This window comes from Moschus berezovskii, chromosome 21, assembly GCF_049115385.1.
Source record: "Moschus berezovskii isolate FMDL1 chromosome 21, NW_MosBer_1.0, whole genome shotgun sequence".
Lineage (NCBI taxonomy): Eukaryota > Metazoa > Chordata > Mammalia > Artiodactyla > Moschidae > Moschus > Moschus berezovskii.
Window position 1 is genome coordinate 35,433,988 of NC_142480.1, and position 18,890 is coordinate 35,452,877.

The 18,890-nt window shown below is 48.2% G+C and overlaps 1 pseudogene; it reads left to right on the plus strand.

Moving 5' to 3' along the window:
* Window positions 1–5,225: 5,225 nt before the first annotated feature.
* LOC129550129 (protein FAM204A-like) lies at window positions 5,226–6,263 on the plus strand (annotated as a pseudogene).
* Window positions 6,264–18,890: the final 12,627 nt, after the last annotated feature.

Below are 18,890 nucleotides of genomic sequence, written 5' to 3' on the forward strand. Positions count from 1 at the left end.
CACCTGAGGTCACACGACTCTAAGGAACAGACCTAACCCCAACCCATCCAGGGGGTGTTGCAGTGCTTTGGAGCTGAGCTGCACCGATGTTAGTCTATGGACCCCCACACCCCCAGCTGGAGTGGCTCATGGACCAATATCACGTACGTGGAGAAGACAATCTGAAAGGCCTGGCAGATCCTCCTTGGCAAGTCATGTTTTCTGTCCCACCAGCCCTGATAAAGTTGGGGCTTCCCTTCATGAAGAGACCTCTACCAGCTATGGTTCCATACAGAGCTGGCCACAGAGACCCAACTCTGAGGGCGAGGAGACAGGCCAGGCATCCCATTCATTCTTCTCCTCTCTCTCTTTCTCTCCTCCAAGCCAATCTTGTTCCTCACTCCCCATCAGCTCACTAGCCCACAGCTAACAGCTAAATATAGCCCCTGACTCCTTGAATCCCAGAAGCCGCCACTCTATGTATCAACATTCATTTGTCAGTCATTCCAGCCACAAGCCAGCTGCTGCTCCTGGAATTTCACTGACTGCTCTCAAGCCCGTTTTTTTTGCTGGGGTAATGGGGAGGTAGAGGCCAGGGGGATGTCTTCATGTCAGGAAACCACAAGTTTGAGAAGGCAGCTTTAAGTGTGAAACTGACATGGACTTTGGAATCAGAGAGACAAGGGTTCAAATCTTACCACTTCCTAGCTGTGTGACCTCAGGCAAGTTGCTTAACCTCCCTGAGCTGCCTCATCCTCTTCTGTATTATGAGACTAATATTGCCTGGCTTACACGACTGTTGGGACTGGCCAACCAGGATAATAGGTGCAAAGCTTCTAGTCAAGACCTGGTACAGACAGACAGCTGGATAACTATTCTGTCCCCTCTCTTCATGCAGTCATTTTTGGCCTGTCCCATGATAGGACAGAAACAAGAATTATAATGACTGCACAGAAAATGTTGTTACTGAAGTCTATAAAGTCAGTGGCTTGCTATGGACAGAGTACCTGTCCCTATGCCCTGACCTTGGCCTTCCTCTTGGACACAGGGAGAACCAGATGTGCGCACACACATGCACAGGAAGGCATGTGCACATTTATCAGCTCTGCGGAGAGGCATACAGAGGACAGGATGACAGGCAAGAGGAAAAGGCAGGAGGCATGCCATAACCACCCCCTGCCAGCCTGCCTCTCTGCTCTCCGGTCCTGGGCCAGGCCTGGGCCTCGGATGTGTGAAGAGGCTTTGGCGCCCTCTGCTGACAACAGCGATGCCTGCAGCCTATGTCTAGCTCAGTTCAGTTCAGTTCAGTCACGTCAGACTCGGCGACACCATGGATGGACTGCAGCACGCCAGGCTTCCCTGTCCGTTACCAAATCCGGGAGCTTACTCAAATTCATGTGATGCCATCCAACCATCTCATCCTCTGTTGTCCCCTTCTCCCCCCTTCAGTCTTTCCCAGTGAGTCAGTGACTAGAGCCTGAGTAATAAGCCCTGGGTGCCTGGGGAAACTCCCCTCCCTCTAGTGCAGGAACAGGGGAAAACGGAAGGGAAGAGAAAGATGAGGGACAAAATAAGAAGGGAGGAATGGAGCCTGGACCCATTCTGTCCTCAAAACCATCAGGATGGAGGATCCAGCTCAGTAGCCCCTCCATCAACCACGGCAGCTGCTCACAGCCATCACCTCTTCAGATGCTCATCATGACCTCCTGGAGACCTTGTGGTAACACAACCAGTCCCTAGGAAGCTTCTCACGCTCTGCTTGTGATGCCTGAAGGTCTACACGACAGAACGATAACCCAGGCCTGGAAGACTTTTCTGCTTTCTCTGGAAATGCTACATCCCAGACCTTCAGTCTTAGAGGCAGGAGAGCTGAATGGTAAAAACTTGTGGACTTAGAAGCCAGACAGACCTGGGCAGAGGGCCAAGACTGGCTTCCACCAGCCACAGGGCCTTGAGTTCCTAACCTTTCCAACTTAACCTCTCCCTCCTTGACCTCGATATGGATGGAAATAATACAGCTGCCCTGAGGATTCAATGAAAATCCATACAGAGCACAGCCCAGGGCCTGGCACACAGTAAGCAGTCAATAAATGCCAGCTATTATGATTTCTGAGGTTGCTTCCCTTGCCATGGGTTTCATGAAGGCTGAAGGCCACAGTACCATCAGAACCTCTGCAGCTTGCATGGCACCCTGGCAGGTGGAGGGATGGTGGGGTCGTCACAACCCCCTCCTTACAGAGGACACGGTGTCAGTCTGATTTCCACCGGGAACACCAGTTGTGACTGCCTGACGGCACCTATCCTCTTTCTCCTGGGAGGGGCCTTCCCTGCTCCTCTGTGGAGCTGCCCTCCCGGCCAGGCTGACTGTCCACTGTCCTGACCTGGCCAGTGAGGTCATCCTCTGGGATTTTAGACTTGGGGACATCGAGAGTCAGTTCTCGGGACAGAATCTCCATGTTACAATGCTTGGAAGCTGTGAGTGGCCATATTTTCTGTCTGTTGGACCAAACCTGTGTATAGCGAGAGAAAAGAATAGGACTGACCTACAGCAGGAAGCAAAAAATGAGGACTGGGAGAGAGCTGGTTTTGGCTGTCACTCATACCCATCTGTGTCACCTCCCCTCCCCCAGCTCAACTACTGGACTCCGTGAGATGCTCCAAGATCCCCCCTATAAAGCCCCACTTCTGCAGAAGCGAGCATGAGTTGGACTTCTGTCCCTTGAAAGCAAAAGGACAAAGACCCGCTCCTTGACCCTCTCCGTCCCCTGCCGATGGCCTTCTCTTTTCTTCTTCACTCACAGAAGCTCCCATGCCATACTTCTATACATTCCCTACCCCCAAAATATTCCAAGGCTGTTTTTTCCCCCTGTTGCTTTTAAGGGTTTTTCAAGTGTAGCACATTCATTGCAGAGTCTCAATCTGTTGGAGTATAAACATGAAATTGTCTTCTAACAACCAACACCCCCACCCCAGCTGTGTCCTGTCGAAAGCCCATGTCCCACTGGGTGGCAGGGATCTTAATGGCATCTTGGCTGCACCGCCCTGCTCCCCAGCCACGTTCATCTATTGGGATGGTCTCGTTTCTGCAGTCAACACTCAGACCACTTTGCCTCCTCCAGCAGAGTTGAGACCCCAGCTGCATGGCCCAGGGTGAAGGGGAAGCTGGCCCTACACCCAGCCTCCTCCTCCCTCTTCTGGAGATCTCTGAGACTGGGGGGCCAGGAGAGGGGTGTGGAAGCAAGTCTCACAAGCCTGTCCTCTCTGGGCTGGACTGTCACTGCTTCTCTGGCTACTCGACCCATCCTCTGTTCGAAGAAAGCCAAGTCCCTCTGGAAGGCCTGTGCATTCCTTGAAGCCTGTGAGCGAGGCCCTCCTGGGCGCAGCAGCAGCAGCAGCATCAGTCTGAGCTCAGCTGCCTCCCTCTGCGCTCTCTCCCCAACCGGCCATCTGTCTCTCATTTCCCCTTCCCCTCTCAGCCGGAGGTTCACCACAGAGTCTACAGACAAAGCAGACACCCACCTGGGGGAGGACATGCTGGTCTCTCCTTACAAGAGATTCCCTGTGGCCCTGGGGAGGAAAAGCACTCCTCCCCATCTCCCCCACAAGAGGGAAGAGCAGACCCTCTGCCACATGCGTTGCACTCCCCACATGGCAAATGACCCTCCCCCGTGCCAACTCCTCTTCCAGTCACTGTGGGCAGCCGTGGTGCTGATGAGAGAAGAGCCAGTCCAGCCACCTTGCAAGCCCTGCAGAGGGGAGATGCTGTGAGCTCCAGGCCGCTCACTGGAGGCTCTGTGAAGGTAGGCACACGGGTTCCTGGTGTCTTTCATACTCAGTTTTGGGTCTTAGCTGCATCCAGGACAGGACAAGTCCCACAGAGCATCCAGGTATGCTGGTGCAGGGTTCTCCTTCCTCCCAGAGCCCAGCTATCAAAAGAATATAGAAGAAGGGAAAGCTAAATAAACATATTAAAAATTGTTTTAATATTGTATTTATTTTTATTTTTGGTTGCTTTGGGTCTTAGCTGTGGTGTGTGGGATCTTTCCTTGCATGCCTGGGCCTCTCTCTACTTGTGGTGCATAGGCTGAGCTGCCCCACTGCATGTGAGATTTCAGTTCCCTTAGCAAGGATTGAACCCATGTCCTCTGCACTGGAAGGGGAGAATACGTAATTGAAGGATAATCGCTTTACAGAATTTTGTTGTTTTCTGTCAAACCTCAACATGAATCAGCTATGGTGGCAGTTTAGTCCCCAAGTTGTGCCAACTCTTGCAAACCCTGCCAGGCTCCTCTGTCCATGGGATTCTCCAAGCAAGAATACTGGAGTGGGTTGCCATTTCCTTCTCCAGAGGATCATCCCAACCCAGGGATCAAACCCGGTTCTCCTGAACTGCAGGCAGACTCTTTACCAGCTGAGCGACACGGGAAGCCCTGAATCAGCTGTAGGGGGTACATCTATCCCCTTCCTCTTGAACCTCCTCCCATCTCCCTCCCCATCCCAGCCCTCTAGGTTGATACAGAGCCCCTGTTTGAGTTTCCTGAGCCATACAGCAAATTCCTATTGGCTATCCATTTTACATATGATAATGTAAGTTTCCATGTTACTCTCTCCATACGTCTCACCCTCTCCTCCCCTCTCTCCGTGTCCATAAGTCTTTTCTCTATGTCTGTTTCTCCACTGCTGCCCTGTAGATAAATTCTTCAGGACCATCTTTCTAGATTCCGTATATATGCGTTAGGATACAATTTTTATCTTTCTCTTTTTGACTCGCTTCACTTTGTATAAGAGGCTCTAGGATCATCCACCTCATTAGAACTGCCTCAAATGTGTTCCTTTTTATGGCTGAGTGGTATTCCATTGTGTAAATGTACCACAACTTCTTTATCTAGTCATCTGTGGATGGACATCTAGGTTGCTTCCATGTTCGAGCTATTGTAAAGAGTGCTGCAATGAACATTGGGGTACATGTGTCTTTTTCAGTTTTGGTTTCCTCAGGGTATATACCTAGGATTGGGACTGCTGGATCATATGGTGGTTTTATTCCTAGTTTTAAAGGAATCTCCAGGGGCAGCTAAGTGCGGCTGATTGCGAGGCTGGTTCTTGTGCTCCGGGGAGACGGACCCAGGGAAGACAGGGTGCCGGGAGCGAGAGAGCAAGCGCTGGCGGCCTCACAGCCTCTCGGCCAAACCCGTAAAGCCTTTGGTCAGGCCCGCAAAGCCTCTGACCGGGCCGTGGGAGCGTCGGCCAAACTGGCCTCCGCTTTGCTCTGACGCGGCGTCGCGGCTGAGTCCCCGTCCTGTTGGTGGGAGAGGGGCTCTCCGTCCCACCCCGGCCGGAGTGAGACGGGATGAGAAGGCTTTCGACCCGGGACACGGGCTCTTGTTTACAGTTGCCGTACCCGGAAACGAGCTGCAGTTGATTTGAGAGTCGGCAAGAAAAGATGTGGAGTGGGCTCCTACCTCCTGGCCTAAATGAAAGTGATGTTGAATTGAATTCTGATGATGATACCACATTAGAGAGCTCTGAACTTAACTTACAAGAGGATAAAGAAGATGGGACCTTTAAAAAGACAGAGATCGTAGATGTGCCTACAGATGGACCAGACACTGAAGCAGAGGCAAATATAAATGCATGTGAAGAGCGTCCCTCTGGAATTCCCTTAAATATGTGGAATGTAGGTTTTCTCTCATGTTCTTATTGAAGTCCGTGCCTGCGTGTCTCTGCCAGGGTCAGAATAAATTTCAAGAATTGCATAAAAAGCATTCTGAACAGAAAACTTCAGCTTCTAGATCTGAAAAGAAAAAAAGAAAACGCTCCAGAAAAGGTAAATTGAAGAATGAAGAAGAATCTCATAGTGAACAGTCTTCGAGTGAAACCCAGTGGAAGGAGCTTACCCAGTATTTTGGAGTCAATGAGAGATTTGACCCCCCTGTTAAAAGGAAAAAAGTTGAAAAGTCGGGACTTGAAAAGAGGATAGACCAAGCTGTGGAAGAGTGGAACATTGAGAAGGCCGAGGAACTCAGCAACCAGCTAGCTACTCGAGAGGTGAGTCAGCCCCACCGTGATGCTCTGCTGTGCTTTCAAATCTTCTGAAATGAGTGTACGTTCTTCGCGTGATCACGACTTGGTGTAAAAATTGCCAAAGCTATTGCCTGCCACAACTTTGTGAAAGCCAAAAAGGAGGCTGAAAATTCACAGGCTGCACGAAAAAAGAAGAAACTTGCCTGGGGATTTGAAGCAAAGAAGAGGTGGGAAACCAAAAGCAACATGGGATATATGTGACTTGCTAGAGTTCTTCAAGCGGAGAAGGCAATGGCAAGCCACTCCAGTACTCTTGCCTAGAAAATCCCATGGATGGAGGAGCCTGGTAGGCTGCAGTCCGTGGGGTCGCTAAGGGTCGGACACGACTGAGCGACTTCACTTTCCCTTTTCACTTTCACACATTGGAGAAGGAAATGGCAACCCACTCCAGTGTTCTTGCCTGGAGAATCCCAGGGACGGGGGAGCCTGGTGGGCTTCCGTCTGTGGGGTCACACAGAGTCGGACACGACTGAAGTGACTTAGCAGCAGCAGAGTTCTTCAAGACCTTTGAGGCTTCACTCGAGTCTTCAGTTGCTCAGTTCACTAAAAAAGATTTTCCTGCTTATGTTAACTATGTCAGAAATTTGATGGAAATAGAAAAAATAAGCATAAATTTTGGGAGTTGATTATCAAAAAAATATATATAAATAAAAATAAAGGAATCTCCATACTATCTGGAAGGCAGATTCTTAACCCCTGGACCACCAGGGAAGCCCCCTCAAATTTTTTTTTAATTAAAAATAAATAAATAAGGGCAAGCCCTGAGTCAGCCTGGAAGCCAGGGAAAGCACATTTCTATGGCAGGAACGCTGGGGATGTGCAGAAAACACGCACCATCAGGATTGAAGTGAGGCCCCTCAAGGGGTTCACAACACCAGTTTCTGAGAAAGGTAAGCTTCCTTCAGGATTAATAAGTAGATGAGATCCTGGCAGTGTTTGTCAACTGCCCCTGAATTGGAGAGCAGGTGGTGGGACGTGGAGCTTGCCAAGAATATGTCATTCAGAAGCTCTTTCGGGGCTGTGGATCAATAGCATTTGGGAGGAGCTGACTGGAAGGCTTTGGGGTGCATGTGGTTGCTAGGTCAAGTGTATAACTGGGAGGAAGCTCCTCCCTGAATCAGTTTCTCCCTGATACCACGTTTCCTCTTCCTTGACAGGGTGAGTTCAAGCCTTGTCAAGGCTGCATCAATTACCTAGTGGAGAAGCCTGGCATATCACTGGCCCCTGGTGCAGATGCAAGATTCCCCACTGGGTCACTGCCGAGTCCCACTCCTTCCCCCTAACTAGATCCCTGAGTTGGTAATAGCCCTTGGAAGGCTCTACTTGAGTAGAGAAAGAACAGGACAAATAGATACACACACACACACACACCCTACAGCTAGTGAGACCTGCAAGTCAACTCTGGAGATGAGTGGGGGCACATAATGACAAAGATAATTTGTGTTCACAGCCAGTTGGTGACATGAGTTGGCATTAACCAGTTCTTCAGCCTAAAAGATAACAGGACCTGGAAAAATATCCAGGTGAATGGTGAGCTAAAAAGAATCCAATTCTTCCCCTCTTGTTTGGGGGAAAATAATAAGATTTAACAAAACACTCATTTTTTTAAGGAGGAGTAAAAGCAAACACACACCCACATGCACACACATATGCTTGCAAACACAGAATCTTTGAAAAGATTCTGTATCATGAAGGGAAAGAACAAGTTCTTCAAAGGGCAAAGACAAACCATTCCTTTGAAGCTGATTTATCACAGATACACAAATAACTTTCGGATCACATCTGCTTTGTATGCATTTCATGTAATCAAAACACAAACTCTAAGAAAGGACAGCTGAAATACAAATGGGAAGAATGAAATGAGATGGCTGCTGGCTGAGAGGCAGGTGGAAGTCATAGGCAAACCATATAGGAGAGAGACAGACAGAAAGAAAAGAAAAGTCTGTAAAGAAACTACAAAGGCAGCAGCAGATTTAGAATTGCATTATGATGGTAATGGGCAGAATCGAAACTACAGAAGATTGAATCTGTAAATGTGGAGACAGACCTAAGTCCTCTGAGAAGGCTGAGGAAAAGCCCAAAGGAATAAAAACAAAGGGGGAGACCACAGTAGACATACAGGTCCAAAGAAGAAACTGAGCAAATGAAACAAAAGCAAGAATCAAAAAAGGAGATGACACTCCTGATGGGAAGCCTGAGCTTAAACATTTAAAAGGTTCCTTTTGATCTAAGTCAAATAATTTTTTAAAAAAAACTTAGAAATACCATGCAGGATTTTGTCCATTTTAAGGATAAAGAAATAATTCTATGGTGCTTCCCTGGTGGCTCAGCAGTAAAGAATCTGCCTGTCAATGCAGGTGACACAGTTCAGCATGACACAGATTCGATCCCTGGGTCAAGAAGATCCCCCAGGGAAGGAAATGGCAACCAACTCCAGTATTCTTGCCTGAAGAACGTCATGGAGCCTGGCGGGCTACAGTCCCTGGGATCACAAGGAGTTGGACACAACTTAGCAACTGAACAACAACAAAGAAATCTTAACAAGCAGCCGCACAGAGGGGGAGACGGCAGAAATGTCTGTAACATTCCGGCAGCAATTCCATTCCATGAAATGTTGAGAAGGACTTATGTTACCAACCAGGATTCTTGGCCTTCCCCAATCAACAGAAATTGACTAGAGGCCAGACAAGAAATTCAGACAAAGCTTTATTGGGGCCCTTGCTGCAACAAGTGAGATCAAGAACAAGCAAGTTTCCCTTGTTCGCTTGCTCCATAAATCAGGGTGGCAATTTGTTCCTTATACAGAATGAGGGTAGGGATGTGTCCAGGGGTCAGGCCAGAGGCGTGGCTTAGGTGTTTTACCCACTCCTTTGATGATGCTGAGTGCAGCGGGCATGCGCAGTACCCTATTTTTCCTCCTGACACACTGGTTTTGCTCCAGGTTCTTCAAAAATGGCAGTTGGGTTTTTGGTCTCTTTGTATCTTTTGTCCAGAATTTGTCCCAACTGCATATGCATGCAGTTATTTTATTTTTATACAGTTTCTTCATATTGTGTTGCTTGAGGAGAGGTGTCCAGGTGCAAGCACCGTACCACTGCGGCAAAGGGTCCCGTGTCCCAGTTATGCTGGAGAAAAAAGCGTCTGCCATAAAACTGACTTGGGAGATGCAGAATGAAGTGCGGCAAGATCCTATACTGAGGCTTTCTCAGGGCTTGGAAAGCATTTGTGAAATCAGTAATATTAGCGAGCACAGTTTTCCAAGTTTATTTAGCAATGAAACCCTTTTCCACTGACCTCGTGGAAAGATGGGTGCTCTATGGAACACACTTTGGAAACCACACTTCTACAGAATTTTGTGAGATTGCAGCTGTGACCTAAAATTCCCACCATCTGCCAGGGGCGCTCATGCCTGAAGACAACTGAAAGAAACTTGCCTGTACTCCAGAACTTAGGATTTGTGCCATGTGTAATGTTTCATGGGGGAAAATATTCAGGGATGCACTCTTAGCAGGCAGCGATGAATCAGAATAAGCAAGATCATGCTGCTGCTGCTGCTAAGTCACTTCAGTCATGTCCGACTCTGTGCGACCCCATAGACGGCAGCCCACCAGGCTCCCCCGTCCCTGGGATTTTCCAGGCAAGAACACTGGAGTGGGCTGCCATTTCCTTCTCCAATGCATGAAAGGAAAAGAGAAAGTGAAGTTGCTCAGTCATGTCCGACTCCCAGCGACCCCACAGACTGCAGCCTACCAGGCTCCCCATCCATGGGACTTTCCAGGCAAGAGTACTGGAGCGGGGTGCCATTGCCCTCTCCATCATAAAAGCTACCTATACCATATTTTGAGGCCCCTCTCTCCTCATGAGATGGTCCACAGCCTGTCTGTGAAGTGTGTTTCTCTCTAAATAAATCCACTTCTTACCTATCACTTTATCTCTCATGGAATGAGACATCAAGAACCTAAACCTTAATCTTCATTGGGCTTTCCTGGTGGCTCAGATGGTAAAGAATCCACCTGCAATGTGGGAGACCTGGGTTCAAACCCTGGGTTGGGAAGATCCCCTGGAGGAGGGCATGGTAACCCGCTCTGGTATTCCTGCCTAGAGAATCCCCATGGACAGAGCAAGATCATAGCAAACAACAAAAATCAGTACGGGGAAGTTTTTGCATAGATGTGGAAGTGAATATTAAAACCCTGTCAGGCATATGATTATGTTAGTCTCCGTCAGAGTCTGATCACGAGACAGAAACCGCAGCAGAAACCACATCCTTGCCTGTCTGGCCCCAAGCCCCAGGGGGTTGACCCCACAAACCGCTCCGGTGGTAGCAGTGCCTCCAACCTCAGCACTTGCCTGGACCTATTCTCCCAGGTGTCAGCTCCAGGCTCCGCCCTCGTCCCTGCAGCCAGCCCTGGGGACTGGTGGTGTCTCCTCATCGGTACTAGCCTCTGGGTGCCTCACTGTCCTTCGTTTGTCCCCTTCACCTTATCCACACTTCTACAGGGACTCCCTTCATGAACGTCTATTTAGGGGCTTCTCCAGTGGTCCAGTAGCTAAGACTCTGCATTCCTGATGCAGGGGGCCCAGGTTTGACCCCTGGTGGGGGAACTAGATCTCACAAGCTGCAACTAACGCATGCTGCAACGAGGGTCGAAGATCCCGAGTGTCACAGCTAAGACCCGGGGCAGCCAAATAAATAAATATTTTAAAAGTAAAAACTAATAATAATAATAATAAAGACTCTCTGTTTAAACCATTTGGCAGTGGGGAGAACGTTTCCTGCCAGGACCCTGACTCGCACACTTCCCAGCTCTTTCTATAAAGCTGGAATAACCCTGACACTGAAAGCTGAGCAATGGCACAAAGGAAAACAACGCACGAGTGAGTCACTCGCTAGTCTCTTTCACACAGACGTAAAGTCCCAACAAAGATTCAATCAGATTAAAGTCCAAACCCAGTCCAACAGCATACTAAAAGAATGTGTCCAGAGTCTTCACCGTAAGCATCTTTGCCACAGAAATCTTCGCCGAAAGCGTTTTTTGCTGCAAACATTTTTGCCCTGGAACTAAAGGGCTGTGAGGCAATTTTATGAGAAAGATCAAATAACTGGTTGACAGTTTGGGGTTTGACAGCTTGGTTTCCGCTGGTTGAAGTGTGTTAGCATTTCTTCCAGTTAGCAACGTTATTGATGGCTTTATGGAGCTGACTGAAGACAATGATTTGCCCCAAGAGTTGGTTTCTTATTTTGAAACACACTACACTGGAGGAGAAAGAGGCCTTCCAGGCACAGTTGAGCCCACTCTTCCCACACACATCTAGAGTGACAATCAATGGACAGGTGACATTACACCAAGAGCTAATGACAGTATAGAGGCCTTCACAGCTCACTACAGAGCTCAGGTATAAATACACATCCCAGGATTTAGGAACAGATACCTCATCCAGTGAAGGAAGAAATTTTAGCCTGAAAGAAAAAGAGTGATGTCAACTGAGAAGACAAGTCAACAAGTAAACGCATAAAACACTACGAATGGAAGACCCGGAAGACAGGCGCAAACAGGCCCAATCCACAAAATGAAATCAGTTCTTTGTGTAGTATTTCTATGAATCTACATTCACACGCTAGCAAAGTCATGCTCAAAATTCTCCAAGCCAGATTTCAGCAGTATGTAAACCGTGAACTCCCAGATGTTCAAGCAGGTTTTAGAAAAGGCAGAGGCACCAGAGATCAAATTGCCAACATCCGTTGGATCTTGGAGAAAGCAAGAGAGTTTCAGAAAAACATCTATTTCTGCTTCATTGACTATGCCAAAGCCTTTGACTGTGTGGATCACAATAAACTGTGGAACATTCTGAAAGAGATGGGAATCCCAGACCACCTGACCTGCCTCTTGAGAAACCTGTATGCAGGTCAGGAAGCAACAGTCAGAACTGGACATGGAACAACAGACTGGTTCCAAATAGGAAAAGGTGTACGTCAAGGTTGTATATTGTCACCTTGCTTATTTAACTTATATGCAGAGTACATCATGAGGAACGCTGGGCTGGAAGAAGCACAAGCTGGAATCAAGATTGCCCGGAGAAATATCAATAACCTCAGATATGCAGATGACACCACCCTTATGGCAGAAAGTGAGGAGGAACTCAAAAGCCTCTTGATGAAAGTGAAAGAGGAGAGTGAAAAGGTTGGCTTGAAGCTCAACATTCAGAAAACGAAGATCATGGCATCTGGTCCCATCACTTAATGGGAAATAGATGGAAAAACAGTGGAAACAGTGTCAGACTTTAGTTTTTTGGGCTCCAAAATCACTGCGGATGCTGATTGCAGCCATGAAATTAAAAGACGTTTGCTCCTTGGAAGGAAAGTTATGACCAACCTTGATAGTATATTAAAAAGCAGAGACATTACTTTGCCAACCAAGATCCGTCTAGTCAAGGCAATAGTTTTTCCAGTGGTCATGTATGGATGTGAGAGTTGGACTGTGAAGAAAGCTGATTGCCGAAGAATTGATGCTTTTGAACTGTGGTGTTGGAGAAGACTCTTGAGAGTCCCTTATACTGCAAGGAGATCCAACCAGTCCATTCTAGAGGAGATCAATCCTGGATGTTCATTGGAGGGACTGATGCTAAAGCTGAAACTGCAATACTTTGGCCACTTCATGCGACGAGTTGACTCGCTGGAAAAGACTCTGATGCTGGGAAAGGTTGGGGGCGGGAGGAGAAGGGGACGACGGAGAATGAGATGGCTGGATGGCATCACCGACTCTGTGGACATGAGTTTGAGTGTACTCTGGGAGTTGGTGATGGACAGGGAGGCCTGGCGTGCTGTGATTCATGGGGTCGCGGAGAGTCGGACACGACTGAGCGACTGAACTGAACTGAACTGAACACATATTTTAAATGTATTCAAATATCTTGTATTTTAAAATAAAGTCTTTTATATTTCATTATTCATTCTTCATGTTTCTGTCCTTCTTAATGTTCCTCTTAAACTTTTATGGCAAAATTGTCTTATGGCCAGCTTAGTTATGTGATCAAATGTTTGTGGCAAAGATGTCTTGGCAAAGATACTTACAGTGAAAGTATCTAGAACTATGAAAAGAATACACCATGAGTAAACACGCCTGGAATGCACAGATAATGCTATATCAAAAGTGCAAGAAACTGATTAACTACAGCAATAGGTCAAAGGAGAAAAAAAATCATTTTACACACCGAATAGATATTTGGTAAATCTCAGTATCCGTTCCTAATTTTCTTTCAAAAAAACTCTAGTGAACTAGAGATGGAAGTATATTTGTTTCACATGGTAAAAAATACTAGCTCTCAAACCCACAGCCAACACCAAATCTGTGAAATACAAAAAGCATTCTCATCAAATATGTGAAGAAGATAAAGATTTCTACTGTCTTGTTATTCAACACTAAATATAAAAATTCTAGCCATTGCAATTAGAAAAAAATAAGATTAAATTATAATTATTTGCAAATAGGACCCAGAAAAACTAGGAAAAGGAATACAAAATTATCAGAATAGAAGAGTTTAGTAAACTAGCCAGTTATAAAATAACTATAGAAAAGTTAACATGTTTTTCTACTTCCTGATAACTTACTGGAAAACATTAAGCAAAAATTAAATAAGTAAAGATGCTGCATTAGTTATCCATTGCTGCATAACAAATTACCCCCAAAGCATAGTGGTTTAAAACAACAGAATTTATGATCTCAAGTTTCTGTGGGCCGGGAATCTGTGGGGTGGCTGAGCTGAGTTGACTGCCTCTGAGTCCCTCACAAAGCTATAATCAAGCAGTTAGCCAAGGCTGCGGTCTCATCTGAAGGTTCAAGTAGGTATGCTCACTCCCATGGCTGTTGGGCTGAGGGTCTCAGTTCCTTGCCACATGGGCTTCCCATAAGGCAGCTCGAAACATAGAAGCTGGTTTTATTAGAGAAGGCAAGTGAGAGAGCCTAAGAGAGAAAGAGATCTCCAGCAAGACAGAAGTCACAATTTTTCACAATCTAATCTCAGAAGTAACATCCTATCCCTTTCTTCCACATTCTAGTCACTTGAAGCAAGTCATTAGGTCCAATCCACACATAAAGGGTGGGGATTATACAAAGGAGTGACTACCAAGGATCATTGAGAACCATTTCAGAAGCTGCCAACTACAGATGTCATTGCCATGTTTCATAAAAGATGCACCACAAATATATATTCATCTATAAAACTTTATTGTAGAACAACAATTTAAAAAGACCTTAATAATAGAAAGATATACCATTTTCCTGAATGGAAACACTCAGTGTTGCAAAGAAGTTATTTACCATTACATCAATCTATAAATTTAATACAATTCCAATTTTCAAAAGGACATTTTGCTTTGTATTTAACTTGGAAAAAAAAAATCTAGAGTTCACCTAAATGACAAGCACTAAGAATAATTTTTGGCAGTCCAGTGGTTAAAATACCCGTGCTTCCATTACAGGGGATACTGGTTCAATCCCTGGTCAGGAAACTAAGATACTGCATTCTACAAGCCATGGCCAATAAATAAATAAATGAGATTTGTATGTTCAGTTAATAACCATTATTTAAAAGTTACAACTATTAAAATAAGGTGATCTCAATGTAAAAATGATCTGATAAGTCAACGGTACAGAATAGAATGCACAGTCAAACAGAAAACTATTCAGTATGTGATAAAATGGCCTTTCAGATCACGAGGAATTCACTTATGGATTAATTTATCATTCATATAGAGACAGTGGCTTAATTTGTTTTAAAGTTGTTTCCTTACCTCTCACCAGATACAAAAATAAAACAGAGTAAAATATAAAGGTGAAGTTAAATTATAAAATCGTGAAATTTAATTGAAAATGTATGCATTCTTGGTGAAGGCAAAGGTCATATAACAATAAAGTCTGAGATCATAACAGAAAAATCAAATAATATGACAGCTTAAAACTGAAGCACTTCAATATATCAGGAAAGCATAAAAACTACAGATGCCAATGACAAACTTCAAACTTACTTGCACACTACATGACAAAAACAGTGATAAACGAAAAGATGCTATATATACTACATCTTATAAATCAATACTAAGCAGATGAACATTACAACAGAAAACAGTCAAAGAACATAGAAATTCACCATTCATCCATTTATTCAACTAATGTTCATTGGGTGACTCAAAGGTCAGAGAGTCAGCCTAAAGACGCACCTCTACTCAGGACTAGCCGCTCTGTCCTTGTCTGCTTACGTGTGTCGCTCCCACTAGAGTGTGAGCTCTTTGGGGATCCCCCAGCCAACACAGGGCTCCCATTCAGAAGGCACCCAGGGGGCATGGTGACTGAACGAGTGGACTCGTGAAGGAATAATTCAGAGAGATAGGTGAGGCGGAGTGAGGGAGATAAAAAAGAATAGAAACAATGAGTAGAGACTGCAAGCCACTGAAATGCAGGGGGACAGAGAAAAGGAATGAAGGAGGGAAAAAAGGCATACTCTGAAAAAAGGAAGAAAATAAAAGATAAAGAAACCCAGAAAGACCAAATAGAAGTTAAAGATATAGAGGCAGGAAAACAAAAGCAGAGAGAGAAAAGAGCTTTCCCTTAGCCTGGCTTAGTCACAAAGTCATGTTCAACTCTTTGGGACTCCACGGACTGTAGCACCAGGCTCCTCAGTCCATGGGATTTCCCCGGGAAGAACCCTGGAGTGGGTTGCCATTTCCTACTCCAGGAGGATCTTCCCTTAGCCTTGCCAGGCTGCTATTAGAACCCCTGGGCTCCTGCCTCAGTTTCCCTGCCAGTTCTCCAGGGTTTGCCAGGCTGCAGCCCAAGGGACTGGCCTCCTGCTTGGTCTTGCCAGTTCTCTCCTTTGGAGAGGGGACTCTGTGACCTCCTCCTCCCCACTGCATGCTGGCTGAGAGCCACCCCAACGTGAATCTTGACACCAGGGGCTGTCCTACCCAGCAGGCCCCAACCAACAACTTCAGCAAAATCCTTCCACCCAAGGAAGGCCTCTGGCAGGAGACCCCTTCTCCATCCCTGTGATCATGACATTCCCTGACCATGCCAGCTCTGGACCCTGGGATGGAGTGGGGGCCGGTGGCGTGGGGGGGGGGGGGCGGGGGATGGGACGTGGACAGGGAATGTTACCATGCAGCCACACCCAGAGCCCTGCCCACCCCTCAGGACTAGGAGAAAGTCTGGAAGTGGAGAAGCTGGCTGGACTGGAGGCCAAGGGGATCCAGGGATCGAGGAGGCTTCCTGCCTCACAGAGCTTTGCCTGGATGACCAGATCCGCAGTATCAGCTCTGGTATTTCCAATTCCCTGGGGAACCAAGGAGGAGGGAGCCCCAGAATGATAGGAGGAAAAGCAGAGTGGGAGGTGGCCAGAGCCACTGAATTCCCCTGGGTCCTAGAAGGGTGGGCTCCTTCCCTTGCCCTGCCCCACCTCCCCATTTGTCCTTCCAAAAGGCTCTGACCTCACCTCCCCCATTTCCGGGCTTCTCCAGAGTTCCAGCCCTGAAGAGAGGCACTTCCAAACCAAAGGGCCCCTTCTGCGGGGCCCTCCACGGCTGCCTTGGCTCTGGGGACCTCCGAAGCCCCCCTGCCTCCCCCACCACTGCACCAGATGTGGCTGCAGGGGAGGGGTGGGCGCAGGGCCCAGCTGGCAGTGGTCACTTGGTGGTCCTCTTGCTGCAGAGTCAGCGCATTCTATGCCAGCTTGCCAGGCCTCCTCACTCAGCACTTCCTCGGCCCAATTTCTAGAAGCAGCAGCAGGGGCCTGCACAGTTCACTGCCAGCTGGGCTGGGGCTTCCACCCCCAGGTCTGCACAAACCCCATCAAGAGCCTTTGTCAGGGGCCTAGGCTCAGCAGCCAGGGATCACAGTGGGTGGATAAGGCCCAGCCCCATTCCAGGTAGGGGACAGAGGGCAGGGACACCCGGAGTTTGCCTCATCCTTTCCCCTCAGCCATAGAAACATTCTGACCCACAGTGGGCCTCCTGGTCCTTTCCTCTGCAAAGCAGTAAGGCATCCCATGGCTCATATCCTTTCTCGGCTTCCCAAACCCTCTGCTGGTTGGGTCTGAAGCCTCCTCACTCCCTCCGGATTTTCCAGAGCCTAGAGTTCCAGCACAGGATCAAAAGACACTGGCTGTGTCCCATGGGAAGCTCAGGGGCGGAGCAGCCCCGTCCAGAACATATTAGATTCTTAACAAAGTCACACACTACCAACAAGCTCTTGCAGCCCTATACCCCAGCCCTCCAAGAACCCTTGCGCCTGGTTCCTAGTGCCAGGGACTGGCAACAAGCCTCAACCACAGGGCTAGGTCTTAAAACTGTGGGTGTGAACCCAGCCCCTAGGAACAGGGCCTGGTGAGGAGCTGCCTGCCACCCGCCCCTCACCTCCAGACGGCTCAAGCCCAGCCTGGTGACTCGAAGCCCTCATTTGACCCCAGCTCTGCATCCTTTGCTGCCTGCCCGGGGTCTCTCTCAGACCCCGGCTCTGCTGCTTCCAATCAAAGGATGTCAGGACACCTCTAGCTACTCAGTCAAGGCCTTGTCCTGTGTGTGCAGAGGGGGATCCAGCTAGGCTCTTCTGGGCTCAGAGATCCAAGAGGGTCTAATCAGCCACTTTGGGAGACCCAGATTGGAAGAGAGAAGGAGGGCAAGGAAGGGAGTAGAAAGGAGGAGAGGACCGGCCCCAGGAGTGTGCCCTGGGCTGGGTACAAGAAGACAGATGAAAAAGATGAAAGGGACAGAGAAAATGGGGAAGGGGGAACACCCTGGGGGATGAAGCCCTCCCTTCTCTCATCAGTCCAGAGGGAGGAAAAAAAAATAGTGGCCACATGCCTGGCACTGTGCTGGGTACTCTTCATAATCCTCTTATTTCATCCTCCCAAATACACCACGAGAAAGGTATTATTATTCCCAAGTTATAGCTGAAGACTTTGAAGCTCTGAGAGCTTAACGGGCTTCCCGGGGGAGTGTCTGGGGGCCAGGCCAGGACCCCAGGTCTCCAGTCTCAGCAGAGATGGCTGGCAGGGCTACAATCCTGGCCCCAGGAGCTTGTGCAGAGGCCCAAGCTATGTTCAGAGCTGAGTTTATTCAAACAGAGCCTAACAGGAAACTTGGCTCCTCTGACTCACTCTGATTCGACCTTATTAAGAAAAAAGAAAGAGGAGCAGGAGCCAGCACTGGGTAGGGTTTCACGCCAAGAGCTGGCTCCCAGGCAGAGGCCAGCTGAGCACAATGGCCTGTGCCCTGAACTCCCCACAGCTCCAAAGCCCCGAGGCAGCCCTGTCCCCCTGCCTGGCTCAAGAAGAAGGGTCCAGCCTTCTCCACTCTGCTAGTGGGGCTCCCGTACCATACAGCCATCCTCTCTCCTCCCTCTGTTCCTCTCTTCCCTTCCCCTCCCTGCCCGGGGGTACCCTGGGGCCTGTTTCCACTGCTCCTCCTCCTCCTCTCCTGGCGCTGCTGCCCATCTGGCTGTCGGGAGGGCCCTACAGGACCCCAGGGATTCCAAGCAGCTGAGGCCAGCACTGCAGGGGGGCAGGCTGGAGGGAGGGAAGGCTTAACCCTGCCGGTCCCGGCCCTCAACATCTGGCTCGAGGTCCTGCACCAAATGGGTTGCTCTTTGCAGGAGTCCTGTCTAGAGACTGAGATCAAACCCCACATGAGGGAGCAGAGGGGCTGGTGTTGAGCGGTCACTGGCTGGACAAGGAGGGTAGATGGTTGCACTGAGTCATCTTGAAGCACGGTGCGATGGGGGAGCACAAGCAGGCTGGATGAGGAAGCAGGGGCCCAGGGTCTCTGAGAAATGTCCACTCTG